The following is an 18,769-nucleotide window of genomic DNA, read 5'->3' as shown; positions in this document are numbered from 1 at the left end:
GTGGGGGATGGGCTGAGGAAGAATATAAAAGTACAGTTGTTAGGTGGAGCCAGGATAGGCCTCTCTATAGAAAAGGGTTTACAGAGATCACCTAAAAGTGGTCAGAGTAGAAGATAGTCAGACAAAATGGGTTATTGAGTTCCAGAGGATGGAAGAGGTTCAGCAGAAATCCTGGAGACAAGCAAGTGAGGAGGTGACAAGAGAGCTAGAGCAGGGGGCATTTAGAGGAATGAAGAAAACAATTTGGTTGGTATTTTGAAACTAGGTTAGGGATGTAGCTGGGGGCAGAGTTGTGGATGGCTTTGTATGTTGCTGCTATTATTGGGAATTTTATTTATTGGGTGATTGGCAGAGAGGGGTGGAGGACATTGAGCAGTTGGTAAGGTGTATGAGTCTGGCAGCAGCATTCATGATGGACTGAGGGGGGATCTATGCAAAATATTCACCACAAATCACTGGCTAGAAGAAAATTGGTAAAAGGGGTCCACTTCCTTATTTGTTCCTTTTATACTACTAAGAATGGAGACTTGGCTTCTTGTCAACAAATAAATGACCATTGGGTGTATTATAATGAAGGCGCAGCACACAGCCTTACCTGTAGGCAGGATTATCATGCCATAGATGCCTTGAAGTCTATTTAAGAGCATCTACATCAGGGGTGTCAAACTCAATTTCATTGCAAGCCGCATCAGCAGTATGTTTACCCTCAAGGGCAGGTTGTATCTGGGGCGCACTACGTACAGAGTGTAGGGTTCAGGGGTGCACTACATACAGAGTGCAGGGGTTAGGAGTGAGTTATATACAGAGTGCAGAGTTCAGCGGTGTGCTATGTACAGAGGGCAGGATTTAGGAGTGCATTACGTGCAAAGTGCGTTGTATACAGAGTGCAGGGTTTAGAGGTGCGCTATGCACAGTGTGCAACCCCAACCCCCAAAGTTTCCTCACATCTCTTTACCTGGAGCAGGTCTAGAACCTCCTCATGTAGGTGGCTCTGCCTCTCCTTGCAGGAAGATTGTTCTCTCTCTCAGATTCTGGAGATCTGTGCCCGCTATGAGTGAGTGCAGGGATCTGTTAGTTCCAGGAGCCGCTGAGAGCAAAGCTGTCCCTGGTAAACACAGAAGGCTTCTGTGTTTACAAGTGACAGCAAAGAGCAGCGGCAGAGGGTGAGAGCGGTGAGGTGGCAGAATGGAGTTCCGCCACGTATCTGATGCAAAACTGGGTGCGAGGGCAACATGACATGGTCTAGCGGGCCAGATTCGGCCTGCGGGCCTTGTGTTTGACATATGTGATCTACATCATGATGACCAGACCACCAATAAGCCATTATTATTATAACACTTGATTGCTTATTGAACCATTTTCTCACTAACCAGACAACAGAAGGAGAACCCACCTGCATCTTTTACATCAAAAGGATTCCTAAATAATCCAAAGGACCCCTTTATTAGTTCACTAGAGCAGGGTTTCTCAACCAGTGTGCCGCGGCACACAGGTGTGCCGTGAAGAGTCTCCAGGTGTGCCGCGGCAAAATTACCCCAATTTGCAGCAATCTTATAGAAAAAAAGCTTTTTCTTGCAGCAATCTTATAAAAAAAAAAAGTTTTCCATATGGTTATGCCAGAAGGGACGGCTAAATTCCCTTCCCGCTGCCAAATACGCTCGGGAAGCTGTGCGGGCCTCCCAACCGCGTCGTGCCAACCGATGACATCATCGTTTGCTATGGGAGGATCGGCATACAAAGTGCTTGCTGGGAAGTGAGAGCCGCGGGTCCCGGGAGATGCTGTTGGCTGGCGCACTTTGAGTTACAGCAGAGTGTGTGAGAAGAGGAATAACAGGGAAGAGGCGCTTCAGTGACTCCTCTGGCCTCGTGAATTACATGAATTACATTGTTTGATATATGACTGTCATTAACTTTACCTGGTATTGCTTTCACCAATATTTTTTTTTTTTTTAAGTAATATAAGTATACATAAGATATGTAGGTTTTAAATACCGTATTATTGATAATGGAAACTGCACTTGTTTTTTTATGTTGTATTCCGCTTGCGCATCTGCTTCAGTTTGGCCGCAGCGCAGGTTCAAGTGGAATACAAAATAAAAAAAGACGTGCAGTTTCCGTTAAAAATAATCCTGCAAGAATAGAGTGGTTGTGTAGATCGTCCCAGGCTTAAGTATCCCATTGACGTAAGTAACAATTTAATTTTTTGGAAATTTTTTAGTTGGTGTGCTTCGAGATTCTGTCAGATTGTAAAGGGTGCCTTGGTTGAAAAAAGGTTGAAAAACACTGCACTAGAGTCTCTTGCACATGTGTGAAAAAAAATGGTTGCAGTTGTGCAGCTTATTTATTTTTATTTTTTTTTACGGATCTGAACACAGGAGCTTTGTTGTCTATGGGATGATGCATACAGCTGTATAAAGATCCGTAATGCAGTTAAGCATTTAGAGCTGTAGAAAAAAAAAATGTATGATTGAGTGAGGTAATTTGAGCATGTACGTGTGTATGAGCAAGTAGCGAATGCATGTATATGTGTAAATTAAAACACTGATAGCTTGAAGAGGATGGAAAATAATTTTACACATGTATATGTGTACACATATTTACACAACTGTATGCTTGTTAGGAGCATAATTTGCAATTTTACTTGGGAATTGTTTCTGCCAGCCTCTGCCAGCAGGATCCTGTGTATAAACATCAGTAAATTGGTATTAATCCATGTGCAAGAGACTTAAGTAGGCTCTTTGGCATAAATCCTTTCAGATCTAAATTTGTGGAGAATCTATTTTGCCATCACTATCTGGAAACTGTATTAGTTCCAGGATAGAGTTAACTAGAGCAGCATTACAATAATATACACTACATTACCAAAAGTATTGGGACTCCTGCCTTTAAACACACATGAACTTTACTGGTAACCCAGTCTTAGAGTTGGCCCACACTTTGCAGCTATAACAGCTTCAACTCTTTTGAGAAGGCTGTCCACAGGGTTTAAGATTGTGTCTATGGGAATGTTTGACCACCATTTCCAGAAGTGCATTTGTGAGGTCAGGCAATGATGTTGGAGAGAAGACCTGGCTCACAGTCTGCGCTCTAAGGCTGGGTTCACACTAGCTGTGGCCACGGCTCACAGCAGGGGGTCTGGGGTGTCCCTGTTCTCTGTTTCAGGTGCGAATCAGGTGCAAATTTGTGCTCAATTCGGACCTGAAACTGAGCCAAAGACGCACAGGACCCTTTTCCAGTGCGAACTGCGGCTGCCCCAGAGCTGTGTGAACCGGCTCCATTGAGAGCCAGTCACAGTCTCATGGATGAGCGAGTTTGGGATGGAAGAACTTGACTGGCCCGTACTGTTCTTCAACCCCATAGAACATCTTTGCGGAGATTGTGAGCCAGGCTTTTTCATCCACATTAGTGCCTAACCTCACAAATGCACTTCCAGAAGAATGGTCAAACATTCCCATAGACACACTCCTAAACCTTGCGGACAGCCTTCCCAGGAGATTTGAAGCTGTTATAGCTGCAAAGGGTGGGCCAACTCAATATTGAACTCTACAGACTAAGACTAGAATGCCATTAGAGTTCAAGTGTGTGAATGGGACTAGTACGGTTTTCAAGAGTCCGCGAATGCTGGATTGAATCCTTAGGCCATGCAACAATGACAAGTGCCCTGCCATTTTCCATTCAATAAATGTAATAATAAACATTTATTTTTGTGAAATAAAATGGAGGAACTGAACACAAAACTGCATAATTTTTACCAAAAAATTTGTGTCTTTACTTATTTCAGTGGTAGTATCCCTTAACATTTTATTTTGTAATCCACTGTGTGCGTCAAAAGGCATTCTTTGAGGAAGGGGCCTCTTAACATATTACTGAGGCCCCCAAGCAGCTATTTCCAGCCATCATGTAGCCTCTTCTTTATACACATGGCTCAAACGTAATCTTCCTGTTATGAGAAAAGGAATGCTCATTGCCTAGTTGCCTTCTGATTTGAAGATTTGTTGTTAGTTCTTGGTATCTGTTCAGGATCTGTTCTTTTACATACTTTCACATGTAATCACATTGACACATCTCTATGACAAATGAATGTCTTTAGAACAGTCATTATCCACCAGATGGCTCTGCCGCATGAGATTTCCAGGTTTATCAAATTGTCTCATGTCAAAGTAATGTTGATTTACAATGCATCTTACATATTGGAATAGCTTTATTATGATGTTTTTGTCATTTTTATGTATCTGTTGTTTTCAGCAGCTAATGCGTTGCAGTGCTGTTGAGCTAATCACAAAAGAAAGCCTGCCAATCCTGTTTGAAAACAGCTGTTTAGAATAATGCATAAATACAATGACAATTTTGAACAGCCTAAAAATTAGTTTGTACTAAATGCTGAAAAGTCAGAACCACTGTGGCTTGTTCACAAGTCTTGAGACATTTTCTAAATTTTGCTATAGGATATTTATCACATGTGATGATTTTTAAGAAATCCTACTCGGAATTCATAGGGAATTCAAGTGACTGATTTGGCTCTACCTCCATTTGCTTTAACCATTACTTTTTTACTTTTTTTGCACACTGCCATTGATTTACTAAAGGTAAATGTTTTAGCTTAATAACGAGGTGAAGCTCTGCTTTTTTTTTATTTAGCTGATTGAGTATTATTTGCAATGTCAATTTTCATGATATTCATTAAAGCGGAGTTCTGGCCACAAAATCATGCCTGTAGATTTTATGGCATCAGCTTCCTTATCCTTTCCTGAGCCCGAATTTGATATTCCCGGCCTTTTTTTTTTTTTTTTACTTACCTTTTTAGAGAGGATAATATACTCACCTTACCATCCACTTCCTCCTTTCCCGGCCGCGGCCCGCGCCGTCACTTCCGCTTTGCAATGATTCCTGGGAGCTGAACATCATCGCTCCCAGGAATCAATGCGCCTGCACCGGCCCCGATGTCAGTTTCGGTGTAGGCGAGTCATACCTTGCTAAACAGATTCTGGGCATGCCCAGAAGCAGTGCAGGGATGATGCTGCAGACCCGGAAGTGACGGCGGGGCCGGCGCAGTGCATCGTGGGACCGAAGAGGACGGAAGAGGATGCAGAAGAGGATCGCGCTGGCTTCAAGCTGCCCACACCTGAGATGGCAGCGCTGGAGAAGAAATTTAAACAGTAAGTATTTCTCCTAAAAGGTAAGTGCAAACCGGGACAGATCAGAAGCTGTACTGTGCTATCCATTGTGGAATTTACTAGCCCTGACTGTCCCGGGGGTATGTTCATTGAAATTTTTTTCTGTGGCTGGAACTCCGCTTTAAGCTAAGGGAAAATTTCCTTGCAAAATGAGAATTCCTTCACAAAGTGAACAGCCTATTGGGCTTAATCAACCCCACCCTCTCTATCAATTGAATAAGGTCTCCCAACACATAATAGGTACCAGGAATGTGGGAATGTGCACCAATATTGAGATAGAAGTTGCATATTGACCAGCAGGCTCAGTTAAAGGAGAGGTCCAGGCTAACATTAAAATCGCTACATGTATAGACATCCACTATCTAACACTAACCTATCTAGCCCTGTAAAGAAAAAATCGGTATACATACTTTTTTTGAAGCCGCTCTGGTCCAGTGTCCAGCAGTGGAAGCTCTTCAGAGGACACAGCCGATAATGTATGTGAAATTAATGGGAAGTGACGTCACCCATAGAGTTACTATGGCGCTTCCGTTGTCGACTGCCTCCTCTGCACCCGCCTCCACAGCGAAGCTGCATCTGACAGCTCAGCGCGGGATCGGATCAGGTCAGAAAAGGTATGTTTACTGATTTCTTCTTTACAGGGCTAGATAGGTTAGTGTTAGATTGTGGATGTCTTCAGATGTAGTGATTTTGGTGTTAGGCTGGACTTCTTTAACTCTATAGTTTCACAAACCCAACTTAAAGCATTGTCTGTTCCATAAGGATAAAACATATCCCTTAGAAACAGGGTGTATTTAGGAGTAAATGCTATGGCATTTGACACATAGGGAATGATTTACTAAAAGCAGAAAGGTTGTTCACTTTTCAAGGAAATTCATTTTCCCATAGTTTGTTGGATGTGGTGAAAATTAACTTTGGAAGGAGTAACTTGTGTTGTCTGCCCTGAAGAATTCTTTTTATTTTCTGAGTAGAAGAAATATTAGTTTTAAATGCAAATTATAGACTGATTTTTATAATTAATAAATGAATATGGGTCATATATATCAAAATTTAAGGAGGATAAGTTGGTTTTAGGAAGGCAAAGTCAACTTACAAACTGTGAGAAAGGGTGATTGGCTGACTGAAAAAAAATCTGGGGGTATGAAAAAGACCTAAATGACAAATCCTTCACCCTAGACCAGTGATGGCGAACCTTGGCACCCCAGATGTTTTGGAACTACATTTCCCATGATGCTCAACTACACTGCAGAGTGCAGGAGCATCATGGGAAATGTAGTTCCAAAACATCTGGGGTGCCAAGGTTCGCCATCACTGCCCTAGACCAATGTGGATGTTTTAAAACAATTTATATAATATACAGTAAGTCCTTGAAATGCAGAGAAGATTTTTTTAACATGGCTTATCCCTTCCCACAAAACATCCTTTGTTATGCCTTTACCACTTTTTTTAACCTTCAAAGCTTTAAACACCACCTTCAAACTTACCTCTTCAATCAAACATGTAATCAGGCCTAAGGTATTCTTTTAACTAACTAATCCATCATTGCTTACTTCTCCATTGCCAGACAGGACCCCACACTTTTTTTCTGTCTTTTATTTGTCTTTGCATTCTCATTCCTCCACGGCCTCTATTGTAAGATAGTCTGGGCAATGCTCTCATTCTCATTATCGAGTATCACGATCTGTGGAATAAATATTTATTCTTTATTTGAGGGATAGTGTTGGGTCAAACAGTTTTATAACCTAACTTTAGTTCTTCAACTTATTATTTGCTGCTCATAATAAAACTTCATTGATAAAGTTTAGATTAATTGCTAAGTCCATGCGAAACATCTCTGCATCCAACTACAAATTCTGACCATGATTAACAATTTCATTTGTTTAGAACTACTGAGCCAAACCATAGCAAAGCCTTTGTTGTTTTGCAGCTGTTAAAGAATGTGTACCTACTGAAGAAAGTTCACCCAAACATTGGGCTTAGCAGTAATTATACTGAGTCATACTGATTTAAGATACTACAAATAATTCCATCACAAGTAAGTTTCATCCTTTTGGCTATACCCCTGCAGTAAACCCCTGTTCCTAATTTGTACTAAAAGCCACGTGGCGTGGCTAACATAATTTAGAATGGAAGTGTAAACCAGTATAATGAAGTCTTTGTCATCATATGTGCAAACGGTATATAGTATGCATCTGGCTATGTAAATGAACCATGGAAAAAAGGTTTTCAGGGCCAAAAAAAAATAAAAACATTTTAGGGACAAGTCTCCAATACCTGGAACTACTTATGGAAATTAGAGCCTGGGATGAATTTAGCAGTGAAATCTCTACACCCTCATTTCCCAAGGTATAACCAATTAATTTATTTATATGCACATCAATAATTTTTGTTTTTTTAAACAAGAACTTTATGTACTGCTTGATTGCTTATGGTTCCTGATTTGCAGACATGTTCTTCAAAGATGTCCCTGGAGGTTATTTTTCCTTTTTAATTGCAAAATAAATTTGCAGCTTTCCAACTTTTCTCACTAGATGACCTTTTTTTTTTTTTTGCCTAACATTATTGAAATCGTGTTTTAAATTATAAGAATTATTTTGCAAACCAGTTTGGGACCCAATTAATGATCCACAGGACTTTTGCCTCACAATAAGCTGTTATAAACAGCGAATTTTGCTGTTTTGTATAAATGGGAGCTCAGATAACCCATAAATGCTACAGTATAATACTTAGCAAACCTAAAGGTAGTGTTGTAAGTTTGGGACCGTGATACCCAAAGAAAGCTAAGCCTTGATTTATTTAGATAAGAGAAACAATACTTTCTCTGTAGCTGCTGTTAAAAGAATATATTATTTTACCTCACTTAAAGTGGAGTTCCACCCATTTTCGTAACTTTAGCTGTATGTAATCCCCTTTAAAACGACTTTTACCAATGGAAACTTTTTTTTTTTTTTGCTAGTAAATACCTTATTTTCTGGTTTATTCCTCCTCTCCTCACTTCCGGGTCCGATCGGCGATGGCGTAATACTGCGAGATTTCTGGCATGGAATACATCCCAGTAGACACTGCGAATCGCCGAATGACGTCATCGCCGATCGGACCCAGAAGTCAGGAGAAGAGGAATAAACCAGAAAATAAGGTATTTACTAGCAAAAAAAAAAAAAAAGTTTCCATTGGTAAAAGTCGTTTTAAAGGGGATTACATACAGCTATGTAATCCAACATATTAAAAATGGGTGGAACTCCGCTTTAAGCAGTATAAAATAAGTACAGTATGTACATAGGAACATTATGGTAAACAATCAGAATACAGCTAAGCCTATTTAAATCTTAACTCCAGACACAAAACTTTTACATTGTATATATTCCTCAATAGACACAATGATTTTAAATCTACTTTTTGTACAAAAAACAACCTTGGAAAGGCAGATATTACCTTGTAAAAGCAGCAGTGACATCATCAATGTGCTTTACATAGCCTGTTCAGAGGGCTGAGCTGGAGGAGGGCCCCACCCACTACAGAAAACTACGGGATGGATGGTAACAAAATAATTCCCCCTGCACAAGTAGAGGCAGCAGCAGTGACTAGTCTATATTAGCTCCCACTCAAGGTTTCACATTGGATTATTATACAGATCAGGAAGAAAGCATGACTGTTCAAGTAATAATACACACGACTCTTGAATTTAGACTATATTTGCTGTTCCTGGGATCAGTTAATGTTTTAGTTTCCTTAAGCCCGTTAAATTAACGGGCGCTAGAACATGTATATAATGATACAATGTGGCAGTATATGTCAGTGATATCATGTATAGTGTGGAGGGATCATGGTATATGTGGGTGATATCATGTATGGTGCAGAGGAGTGGCGGTATATGTCGGCAATATTCCCGGAAGTGCTGTGTCCGGCATGCCCGGTATGGGGCGGTGCAGAGCCTGGCTCCTCCCCCAAATTGTAGACGGATGTCGGGTGTGCATGCCGGTGTCCTGCCAAAAACTCCAACCTGCCGAAATCTCCAACCACGTTATTTCCGGTGAGTGTACACTGGGAATAATTGGAGATTTCGAGCACTTGGTGTTTTCACACAACACCGGCAGCCTATGCACCCGAGTACATGGTATAATTAGTGCAGATTCTTACACCGCCCGCTAGTAACCAAAAGCATGGCCACCTCCAAGGTGGCGACAACTACCGGGCGGAGTAAGAATCTGCACTAATTATACCATGTACTCGGGTGTATAGGCTGCCAGTGTTGTGTGAAAACACCAAGTGCTCGAAATCTCCAATTATTCCGAGTTCTCTCTCTCTCCCTCTCTCTCTCTCCCTCTCTCATCCCTCTCTCATCCCTCTTTCATCCCTCTCTTTCTCTCATCCCTCTCTCTCTCTCTCCCTCTCTCTCTCTCTCTCTCTCGCTCTCATCCCTCTCTCTCTCTCAAATTCAAATTCAAATTTAAATAAGCTTTATTGGCAGGACCAAATACATTTTAGCATTGCCAAAGCAGTTTAGTTTTTTTTTTTTTTTTTGGGGGGGGGGGGGTAATGGGTAATATAAAGGGGAATGGGGGGTGAGTCTATGTAAAGGACTTTTAAGTCCTCAGTTTTTCATGCCCCTCTCAGTCTGTGACATGCTGTCACATATTGTGCAGCTATTCTCACCATTGGCTCCTTTTCTCCCAGTAGGATTTGGAGTTTCCTCTTCTCTTCTATAGAATTGAAGTCCGGGATGAAAGCGGAGAGTCTCTGGAAGTGAGTGTCCCTCACTGATGAGTACTTAGGGCACTGTAGCAGGAAGTGGTCCTCATCCTCCAGGACCCCCTGGTCACACTCCTGGCACAATCTGCTCTCCCTGGGTTTGTAGGTTTGTCTGTGCCATCCTAATTCCATTTCCAGGCTGTGGGCGCTCAGTCTGTACAGGCTCAGGGTCTGTCGGTCTTTGGGTTCTTGTAGCACCTCCAGGTATGGGGACAGTTTGTAGTCTCTCTGCAGTGACTAGTAAACAGTTAGTTTCTTGGAGTTTGTTATTTCATTTCTCCATTCTTCAAAATATTTTTCTTCTGAATAATTTGTTATGTTTTTATTTATGATTTTGTCAGGCCAGACTGCTGGGAGGTTGGGATAGACAAGGCACTGATGAGTTGTTGAAGACCGCCAGGCTTGGGCTGGTTCTTATTGGTCAGTAGGGCCTTATGATGGTACGAGTTAGGACTGCTTTTTTGTAGATGATCCCAGAATGATAGCGCCCTCTTCTGTATTGCAAGAAGTAAGGGAAATCTGCCCAGCTCAGACCGGCAGGCACTGTTAGAGGTGCTCCGGTGGACTTGGAGGAGGTGCTTGCAGAATTCCAGATGGAATATTTCTGTCGGGCTTGAGTCCCATTTGGATTGGTCTGGGTAGGTGACAGGACCCCAAATCTCACTGCCGTAAAGAAGGATTGGGGTGATGACGCTATCAAAGATTCTAAGCCAGACTCTCACCGGTGGTTTTAGGTGATATAGCTGTCTCCTGATGGCATAGAAGGCTCTGCGTGCCTTGTCTTTTAGTGCCTCTATGGCTGGCTTGAAACTTCCTGATTGGTTGATTTCTAGGCGGAGGTAAGTGTAGCTGTTAGTTTCCTCAAGAGTGCGGCTGTTTAGTGTAAATAAAGGGCTCTTTGTGTTCTTTTTTTGGAAGACCATAATTGTTTTGTTTTCTTTGGGTTGATGGGTAGTGCCCATGTGGCACTGTATTTCTCCAGCACTTCCAGGCTGTCTTGTAGGCCATTCTCTGATGGTGACAGAAGTAGGAGGTCATCTGCATACAGCAGGAACTTCACCTCGGTGTCATGCAGAGTCAGTCCAGGTGCTGGAGAGGATTCTAGAGCTGCAGCCAGTTCATTGATGTAGATGTTGAAGAGGGTTGGACTTAGACTGCAGCCCTGTCTGACTCCTCTGGCCTGCCAGAAGTGCTCTGTTCTTTTTCCATTCACCTTTACGCTGCAGCTGTTCTCGGCATATGAACCCTTGATGATATCATACGTTTTCCCTCCTATTCCATTCTCCAATAGTTTGAGGAATAAGCCTGGGTGCCACACTGAATCAAAGGCCTTCTTAAAGTCCACAAAACAGGCGAATATCTTCCCATGTCTTGTATTGTGGACATGGTTCTTGATCAGACTGTGCAGGGTGTAGATGTGGTCTGTAGTGCGATGGTTTGGCATGAACCCTGCCTGACTTCTGCTGAGGACGTTGTGTTGTGTCAGGAAGGTGAGGATCTGTTTGTTGAGGATACTGTTGAATAGTTTCCCTAATGTGCTGCTGACACATATCCCTCTGTAGTTGGCTGGATCACACTAGTCTCCACTCTTATGAATGGGTGTTATGAGGTCTTGGTTCCATATTTTAGGGTAGTGACCAGCACTCAGTACCAGATTGAACACTTTACATATTGCAACATGTACGTCTGGGGAGCCATGTTTAATCATTTCAGGCAGGATTCCATCCATTCCACTGGCTTTTTTAGTTTGCAGGTGTTGGATTTTCTCTGTTACTTCTTGTAGTGTAATTGGTACATCCAGGGGGTTTCGGAAGTCCTTGATTTTTTCCTCCATATTGTGTAGTCTTTTGATGAGGTCTTTTTGTTCTGCAGTTAACTCCTCTTCTGGGATATCTTTGTAGAGGTTCTTAAAGTAAGTGAGCCAGATGTCGCCATTTTGGATGTGAAGGTTGTTTTTCCTAGGTGCTGAGCCAATATTCTTCCATATTTCCCAGAAAGAATTTTCCTGAAGTGCCTCTTCTAACTGTTGAAGGTTGTTGGAGATGAAGTTTTGCTTTTTCTCTTTAAGGATTTGTTTGTATTGTTTCTGAAGAATGCCGTGGGCTATCCTTAGGTCGCTGTTGTCGGGGTCTCTGTGTTTGTTATTGGAGGCTGTTCGTAAGGTGTTCCTTAATGCTTTGCATTCTTTGTCGAACCATTTATTGGATTGTTTGTTGAATGTTTTCTTGCAGTTGGCTTTTTTCAGCTGGGCTGTTTCTGCTATGGTGTATAGTATATTATGGAAGTCCTTTGCTGCCTTGTTCACCCCTCGTGGGCTGACCTCATAGGTGTTGTTTTGAAAGTTTGAGATGTTTTTTGATGTCGGGTCTGTCAGCTACCTCTCTGTATTTTGTGGCGGACTGTTTTGACCATTTAAATGATGGTGGTAGGTTGCTGAGAGAAGCCTGGTGGGATTTTGGAGATGGTTTATTTGACGATTTAATATATAGTATTAGTTGGTTGTGGTCTGACAGGTGTGTTTGTGGGGTGACTGTAAATGCATTGATGAGGGCAGGGTCCATATCTGTGATGGCATAGTCTACCACACTGCTGCCTACATGGGAGTTTAACGTGTATCTCCCTTGGTACGGCCGTTTGAGGATATAGAGCCCCAGACTGCGGCACAGATTCAGCAATTTTCTTCCATTTTTGTTGATTGTACTGTCATAGCTGTTTCTTTGTATCTGTATCAACTCGTGACCGTAATTTGCAGGGCCCAGTATGTACGTGTTGCCACCTGAACTTGTATAGTCCTTTTCTCTTCCTGTTCTAGCATTGAGGTCTCCAAAGATGAGCACTTGGCCCAGGGATTGGAAGTGGGTTACTGTAACGTTCATGCGTTTTTGTTTGTGGATGGATTTACAGCTGCAGAATTATTACACTCAGTAGCCTTGTAGAGAATCTGTTGAACAACATATCCAACTCTCAGGACTTCATCACCGTGTACAGCCTGTTATATACTATATATATATTAATAGATGTTTAATGGAGGGATAGAGTATATGAGGATATATAGATGAGAGACAGGCTATTGTATGGTGAGCACTAGAAGTAGTATTAGGAGAGTTGCAGGTGATGGTAAAGCAGTTAGGTTCTGATGTCAAGTATAGTGCAGATGGTAAGAGGACACAGATGGAGTATACTTAGACAGAGTAACCTAGTGCAAGGATAGTTGAAGGTAGTCCCAAGAGCTAACAGTCTATGCAGATGATAGTGAATAGATAGATACAGATAGTCTTGGTAATTGCAGTAGATGACAGTAGGAGATTGGTTAGTAAGAATCCCCTGCGGGGTACTTATCACTTAGATAGGTTTAGGAGTAACAGTGTCCATTGGAGAGGGGTGATCCCGTAGCGAGATACGGATCACCAGCGAGGTTTCCGGCTTCAGTTCAGCAAGGGAGGTATGTCAGCAGCTCCGACTTCTCAGGCGTAGGTGCGATGAACATGTGGGTTTGAATGAGCGATGAGTGAGAGCAAACCGGCGATTGAAATAGCCGCTCATAGCGGCGCTCGGCAATGATGTCATCCGGTCTTAAAGGTATATGCGTCCCTTGTTACACAAGATGGGACGCAATTAGGAGAGGAGAAATATGGAGACAAGGGTACCAGAGGTACCGGAACATTACAGTACCCCCCCCCTTAAGGCCGGCTCCGGAAGGCCTCTAGAACTGGTTTTTCCGGATATTTCGAGTAGAAATTGCGAATCAGTCTAGGGGCATGTATATCGGAGGTATCCAGCCAGGTGTCATCTTGGGGCCCATAATTCTTCCATCGTACAAGATACTGGAGTCTTCTTCTATTGAAACGGGAATCCAAAATTTCTTTTATCTCAAATTCTTCTCCACCTTCCACTTGTACAGGAGGTGGAGGTGAGATAGTAGGCCTTATTCCTTGGTTAGGAACATGGGGCTTCAGTAGAGACACATGGAAGACAGGATGTATCTTGAGGTCTACTGGCAATGTGAGTTGTACTGCAGCTTTTCCAATAAGCTTCTCTATTGGAAAAGGTCCCAGAAATAGAGGTCCAAGTTTTTTACTAGGGATTTTTAGTCTCAGATTTTTTGTAGAAAGCCAAACAAGATCCCCAATGGTATATTGGGGAGAGGGTCTCCTACGGAGGTCGTAGTACTTTTTTTGTTGGCTATGAGCATGAGATATGGTATTGTTGAGTAATTCCAGAGAATCCTTTATCTGGGCAAGATAATCAGATGCCACTGGATTACTTGATGGCAAGATACGTGGAAGAAGGAGTGTGGGATGAAACCCATAATTCAGGTAAAACGGACTTTGGTTAGTAGTGCTATGAGTAGCGTTGTTATAGGCGAATTCCGCCAGCGGGAGGAGATCTGCCCAATCGTCCTGTAGATACGAAGTATAGCAACGCAGGTACTGTTCAATGCACTGGTTAACTCTCTCTCTCTCTGTCCGTTGGTCTGAGGGTGGTATGGAGAAGTAAGGTTACGCTCTATTCGCAGTATCTGACATAGAGCTAGCCAAAACTTTGAGATGAATTGTGAACCACGGTCAGACAGCAGTGTTTTTGGAATACCATGTAACTTAAAGACATGTTTCACAAGTAATTCCGCTGTTTGTTTGGATGAAGGTAATTTTCGGATAGGAGTGAAATGTGCCATCTTGGTCAGATGGTCCACTGACACCAAGATGGTGTTGAATCCTTTGGAAGGTGGTAGTTCCACTATGAAGTCTAAGGATACCACTTCCCACGGAACCTGGGGTATCGGTAAACTACAAAGTAACCCTGATGGTTTCGTGTTGTCAATTTTAGACCTTGCACAGATATCACAAGATGAAACGAACTTTTTTACGGTTGTCTTCATGTCTGGCCACCAAAATTGCCTAGTGAGTAGATTGAGAGTTTTAGTCATACCCATATGTCCTGCCATAGGTACATCATGCGACAATTCTAAGATCTTGGTTCGCATAGTAGGGGGTATGTATAATTTATCGTTGTAGTAGAGGAAGCCTTCTGCGTCAGTAGTTAGTTGTGGTGGAGGTGAATCCAACCCTATGCTGTGCAAAATCTCCTCCTTCAGGGAGCGAACGATTTCGATAATACGCTCAAGTGGTATTATAGGAACTGAGGGAACCTCAGTGCAATCTTTCTCGGCTAGTCGTGAGAGTGCATCCGCTTTTTTATTTTTGTCTGCGGGGGTGTAAGTTACTAAAAAATTAAATCTCAGAAAGAATAACGACCACCGTACCTGCCGGTGGGAAAGAGTTCTATTAGTCTGAAGGTATTGAAGGTTTTTGTGATCAGTATATATCAGAATTGGCAATTGAGTGCCCTCAAGTAGATGTCTCCAATTCTCTAATGCCAGTTTTATGGCTAATAACTCCTTCTCACCTACTGGGTAGTTCACCTCGGGGCTACTTAATGACTTTGAAAAGAAAGCAACTGGGTGAAGAGGTGAGGTGTTTGTTGGTCGTTGTGAGAGAACTGCTCCTACTGCCATATTAGACTCATCTACCTCCAAGATGTATTGAAGGGATGGGTCTGGATGGCATAGTATGGGGGCAGTAGTAAAGCTTGATTTCAGCAGAGAGAATGCTCCATTTGCTTCTTTTGTCCAATTAAATGGTTTCTTCGTGCTTGTAAGTTGTGTGAGAGGTTTCACAATCGCAGAGAAGTTTTTAATGAATTTCCTATAGTAATTAGAGAATCCTAGGAACCTTTGTAATGCTTTGCGAGTGGTTGGCACAGGCCAATCCAGAATGCAGGATATTTTGCTCATGTCCATTTTGATTCCACTTTTAGATATAATATATCCTAGGAATAGTACTTCCTCTTTATGAAACAAACATTTCTTTGATTTAACATATAAGTTATGTGCAAGTAGTCTTGACAACACAAGTCTCACATGTTTTATGTGCTCAGGTAAGGAATGAGAATAGATAAGTATATCGTCCAAATATACTACCACACAAACATCAAACAAGTCTCGGAATATCTCATTTATAAACCGTTGGAAGGCTGCGGGAGCATTACATAGCCCAAATGGCATTACAAGGTACTCAAACAGTCCGTATCTGGTTCTGAATGCCGTCTTCCATTCATCCCCTTTACGGATTCGAATTAAATTGTATGCCCCTTTTAGGTCCAATTTTGAAAAGAAAGAAGCTCCACGCACCTGTTCGATAAGTTCAGGAATAAGAGGTAAAGGATAACGATCCTTTATTGTGATGGCATTTAATTGTCTGAAATCAATGATAGGCCTAAGGCTAGAGTCCTTATTGCGGACGAAGAAGAGCCCAGCAGCAGTGGAGGAAGTAGAAGGTCGGATGAATCCTTTTGCCAAGTTCTCATCCAGATACTCCTTAAGGTGAGAGAGTTCATCCTGTGAGAGAGGATATACATGTCCATAAGGCAACTTGCTATTAGGGAGCAGATCGATACAACAATCATAGTCCCTATGGGGAGGTAGCATTTGAGCGTTTTTCTCAAGGAAAACCTCCGATAAATCTTTATAACACTTAGGAATAATGTCATCCGGCAGTACAGACAGGATCCTATCATGTGTGGGGAGGTTACACGTCGTCTCACAATAGTGAGAAGAGAAGGCTAACGTTCTTGTTTTCCAATCGATGATTGGTTGGTGTATGTGTAACCAGGAAAGTCCCAAAATGATTGGAAAATGTGGTGAAGTTAATACATCAAAGGTGGTGGTCTCCACATGAGACTCATCAGCAGTTACAAGAAGTGCCTGTGTCTGACTGGTGATAGGACCAGAGGATAAAGGGCTAACGGAGACAGGTTTGGGTTTTGAAACAATAGGTATTTTAATAAGGGAGACAAAACAAATGTCAATGTAGTTTCCACAAGATCCTGTAGCCTTGGTGGTGATCCTAGTTTGGTCCCACTGCAATGTTAATTGAACAAAAAGATAAGGATTAGAAAAGGAAGTTGTGAGTCCCCCTAGCAAGACATTTGAACACTCACCCTCTTTTCTGCGGACAAGAGGACAGTCGTTTACCAAATGATTCGGGGATGCGCAGTACATGCAAAGATGTTCGGTTTTCCTCCTGGCACGTTCAGAAAGGGTCAGAGGTGGACGTATCATTCCTACTTCCATAGGAGTAGGGTCAGCAGGCAACATCCGAGAAGGACTGGAAAATGGTGAGCCCATCTTCTCAGCCTTTCTTTCTCGTAGTCGTCTGTCAATATTGATACTGGTCTGGATCAGTCCCTCTAGAGTGCCAGGTAAATCCGCTCGGGCGAGCTCGTCTTTAACGGCCTCAGATAGGCCGAGTCTAAACTGCGTTCGTAAAGATGTGTCGTTCCACCCTGAATCAGGGGACCATCTTTTAAAATTCGCCACGAAATCTTCAACAGGTCTCCTTCCTTGTTTTAAGGCCCGTAATTGGGTGTCAGCGGTACTCTGCTTGTTGGGGTCTTCATATAAAGTAGCAAGTTGTGCTAGAAATAAGGGATAAGAATTATGGAGTGGATCATCCTTTTCAAAGAGAGCATCTGCCCAGGCCCGGGGTTCACCCGTTAAATAGGAGATGATGGTACAAACCTTAATTTGGTCAGTGGTGTTGGTTAGAGGTTTTAACAAAAAAAACAATCGACATGCGTTTTTAAATTCACGGAATTTGCTCCGATCACCAGAAAACACTATAGGAGGGTTTATCTTAGGCTCACGGGGCTGAGCAGCAGGAGGCTGTGTGAGACGGCCAAGCTGCTGTCTCAAGGTCTGATTTTCATTTTGTACCTCTGTAAGCGCAATGATCAATGCTTCTACTTGCTGTTTTAATTGTAGTACATGAGTGGATAATTCTGCTGAATCCATATTTTTTTTAAAGGCTCGTTCAATCTGTAACGTTCATGCGTTTTTGTTTGTGGATGGATTTACAGCTGCAGAATTATTACACTCAGTAGCCTTGTAGAGAATCTGTTGAACAACATATCCAACTCTCAGGACTTCATCACCGTGTACAGCCTGTTATATACTATATATATATTAATAGATGTTTAATGGAGGGATAGAGTATATGAGGATATATAGATGAGAGACAGGCTATTGTATGGTGAGCACTAGAAGTAGTATTAGGAGAGTTGCAGGTGATGGTAAAGCAGTTAGGTTCTGATGTTAAGTATGGTGCAGATGGTAAGAGGACACAGATGGAGTATACTTAGACAGAGTAACCTAGTGCAAGGATAGTTGAAGGTAGTCCCAAGAGCTAACAGTCTATGCAGATGATAGTGAATAGATAGATACAGATAGTCTTGGTAATTGCAGTAGATGACAGTAGGAGATTGGTTAGTAAGAATCCCCTGCGGGGTACTTATCACTTAGATAGGTTTAGGAGTAACAGTGTCCATTGGAGAGGGGTGATCCTGTAGCGAGATACGGATCACCAGCGAGGTTTCCGGCTTCAGTTCAGCAAGGGAGGTATGTCAGCAGCTCCGACTTCTCAGGCGTAGGTGCGATGAACATGTGGGTTTGAACGAGCGATGAGTGAGAGCAAACCGGCGATTGAAATAGCCGCTCATAGCGACGCTCGGCAATGATGTCATCCGGTCTTAAAGGTATATGCGTCCCTTGTTACACAAGATGGGACGCAATTAGGAGAGGAGAAATATGGAGACAAGGGTACCAGAGGTACCGGAACATTACAGTTACCTCACCTTGTAGGACCTCATAAATATCTGGTCTAAAATATGGGGACTCTGGTGGGGCAATGTATGCTGCACGTAAGTAGATATTCGACTGAGAGGCCAGGATGGAGCTACTTATTCTGATCCAGATGTGGCTCTCTCCTTTTTTGATTGCATTGATGTTG

The sequence above is a fragment of the Pelophylax lessonae genome (genome assembly GCF_965119305.1).
Source record: "Pelophylax lessonae genome assembly, chromosome: 1".
NCBI lineage: Eukaryota > Metazoa > Chordata > Amphibia > Anura > Ranidae > Pelophylax > Pelophylax lessonae.
Note: the sequence above shows the minus strand (reverse complement) of the source record.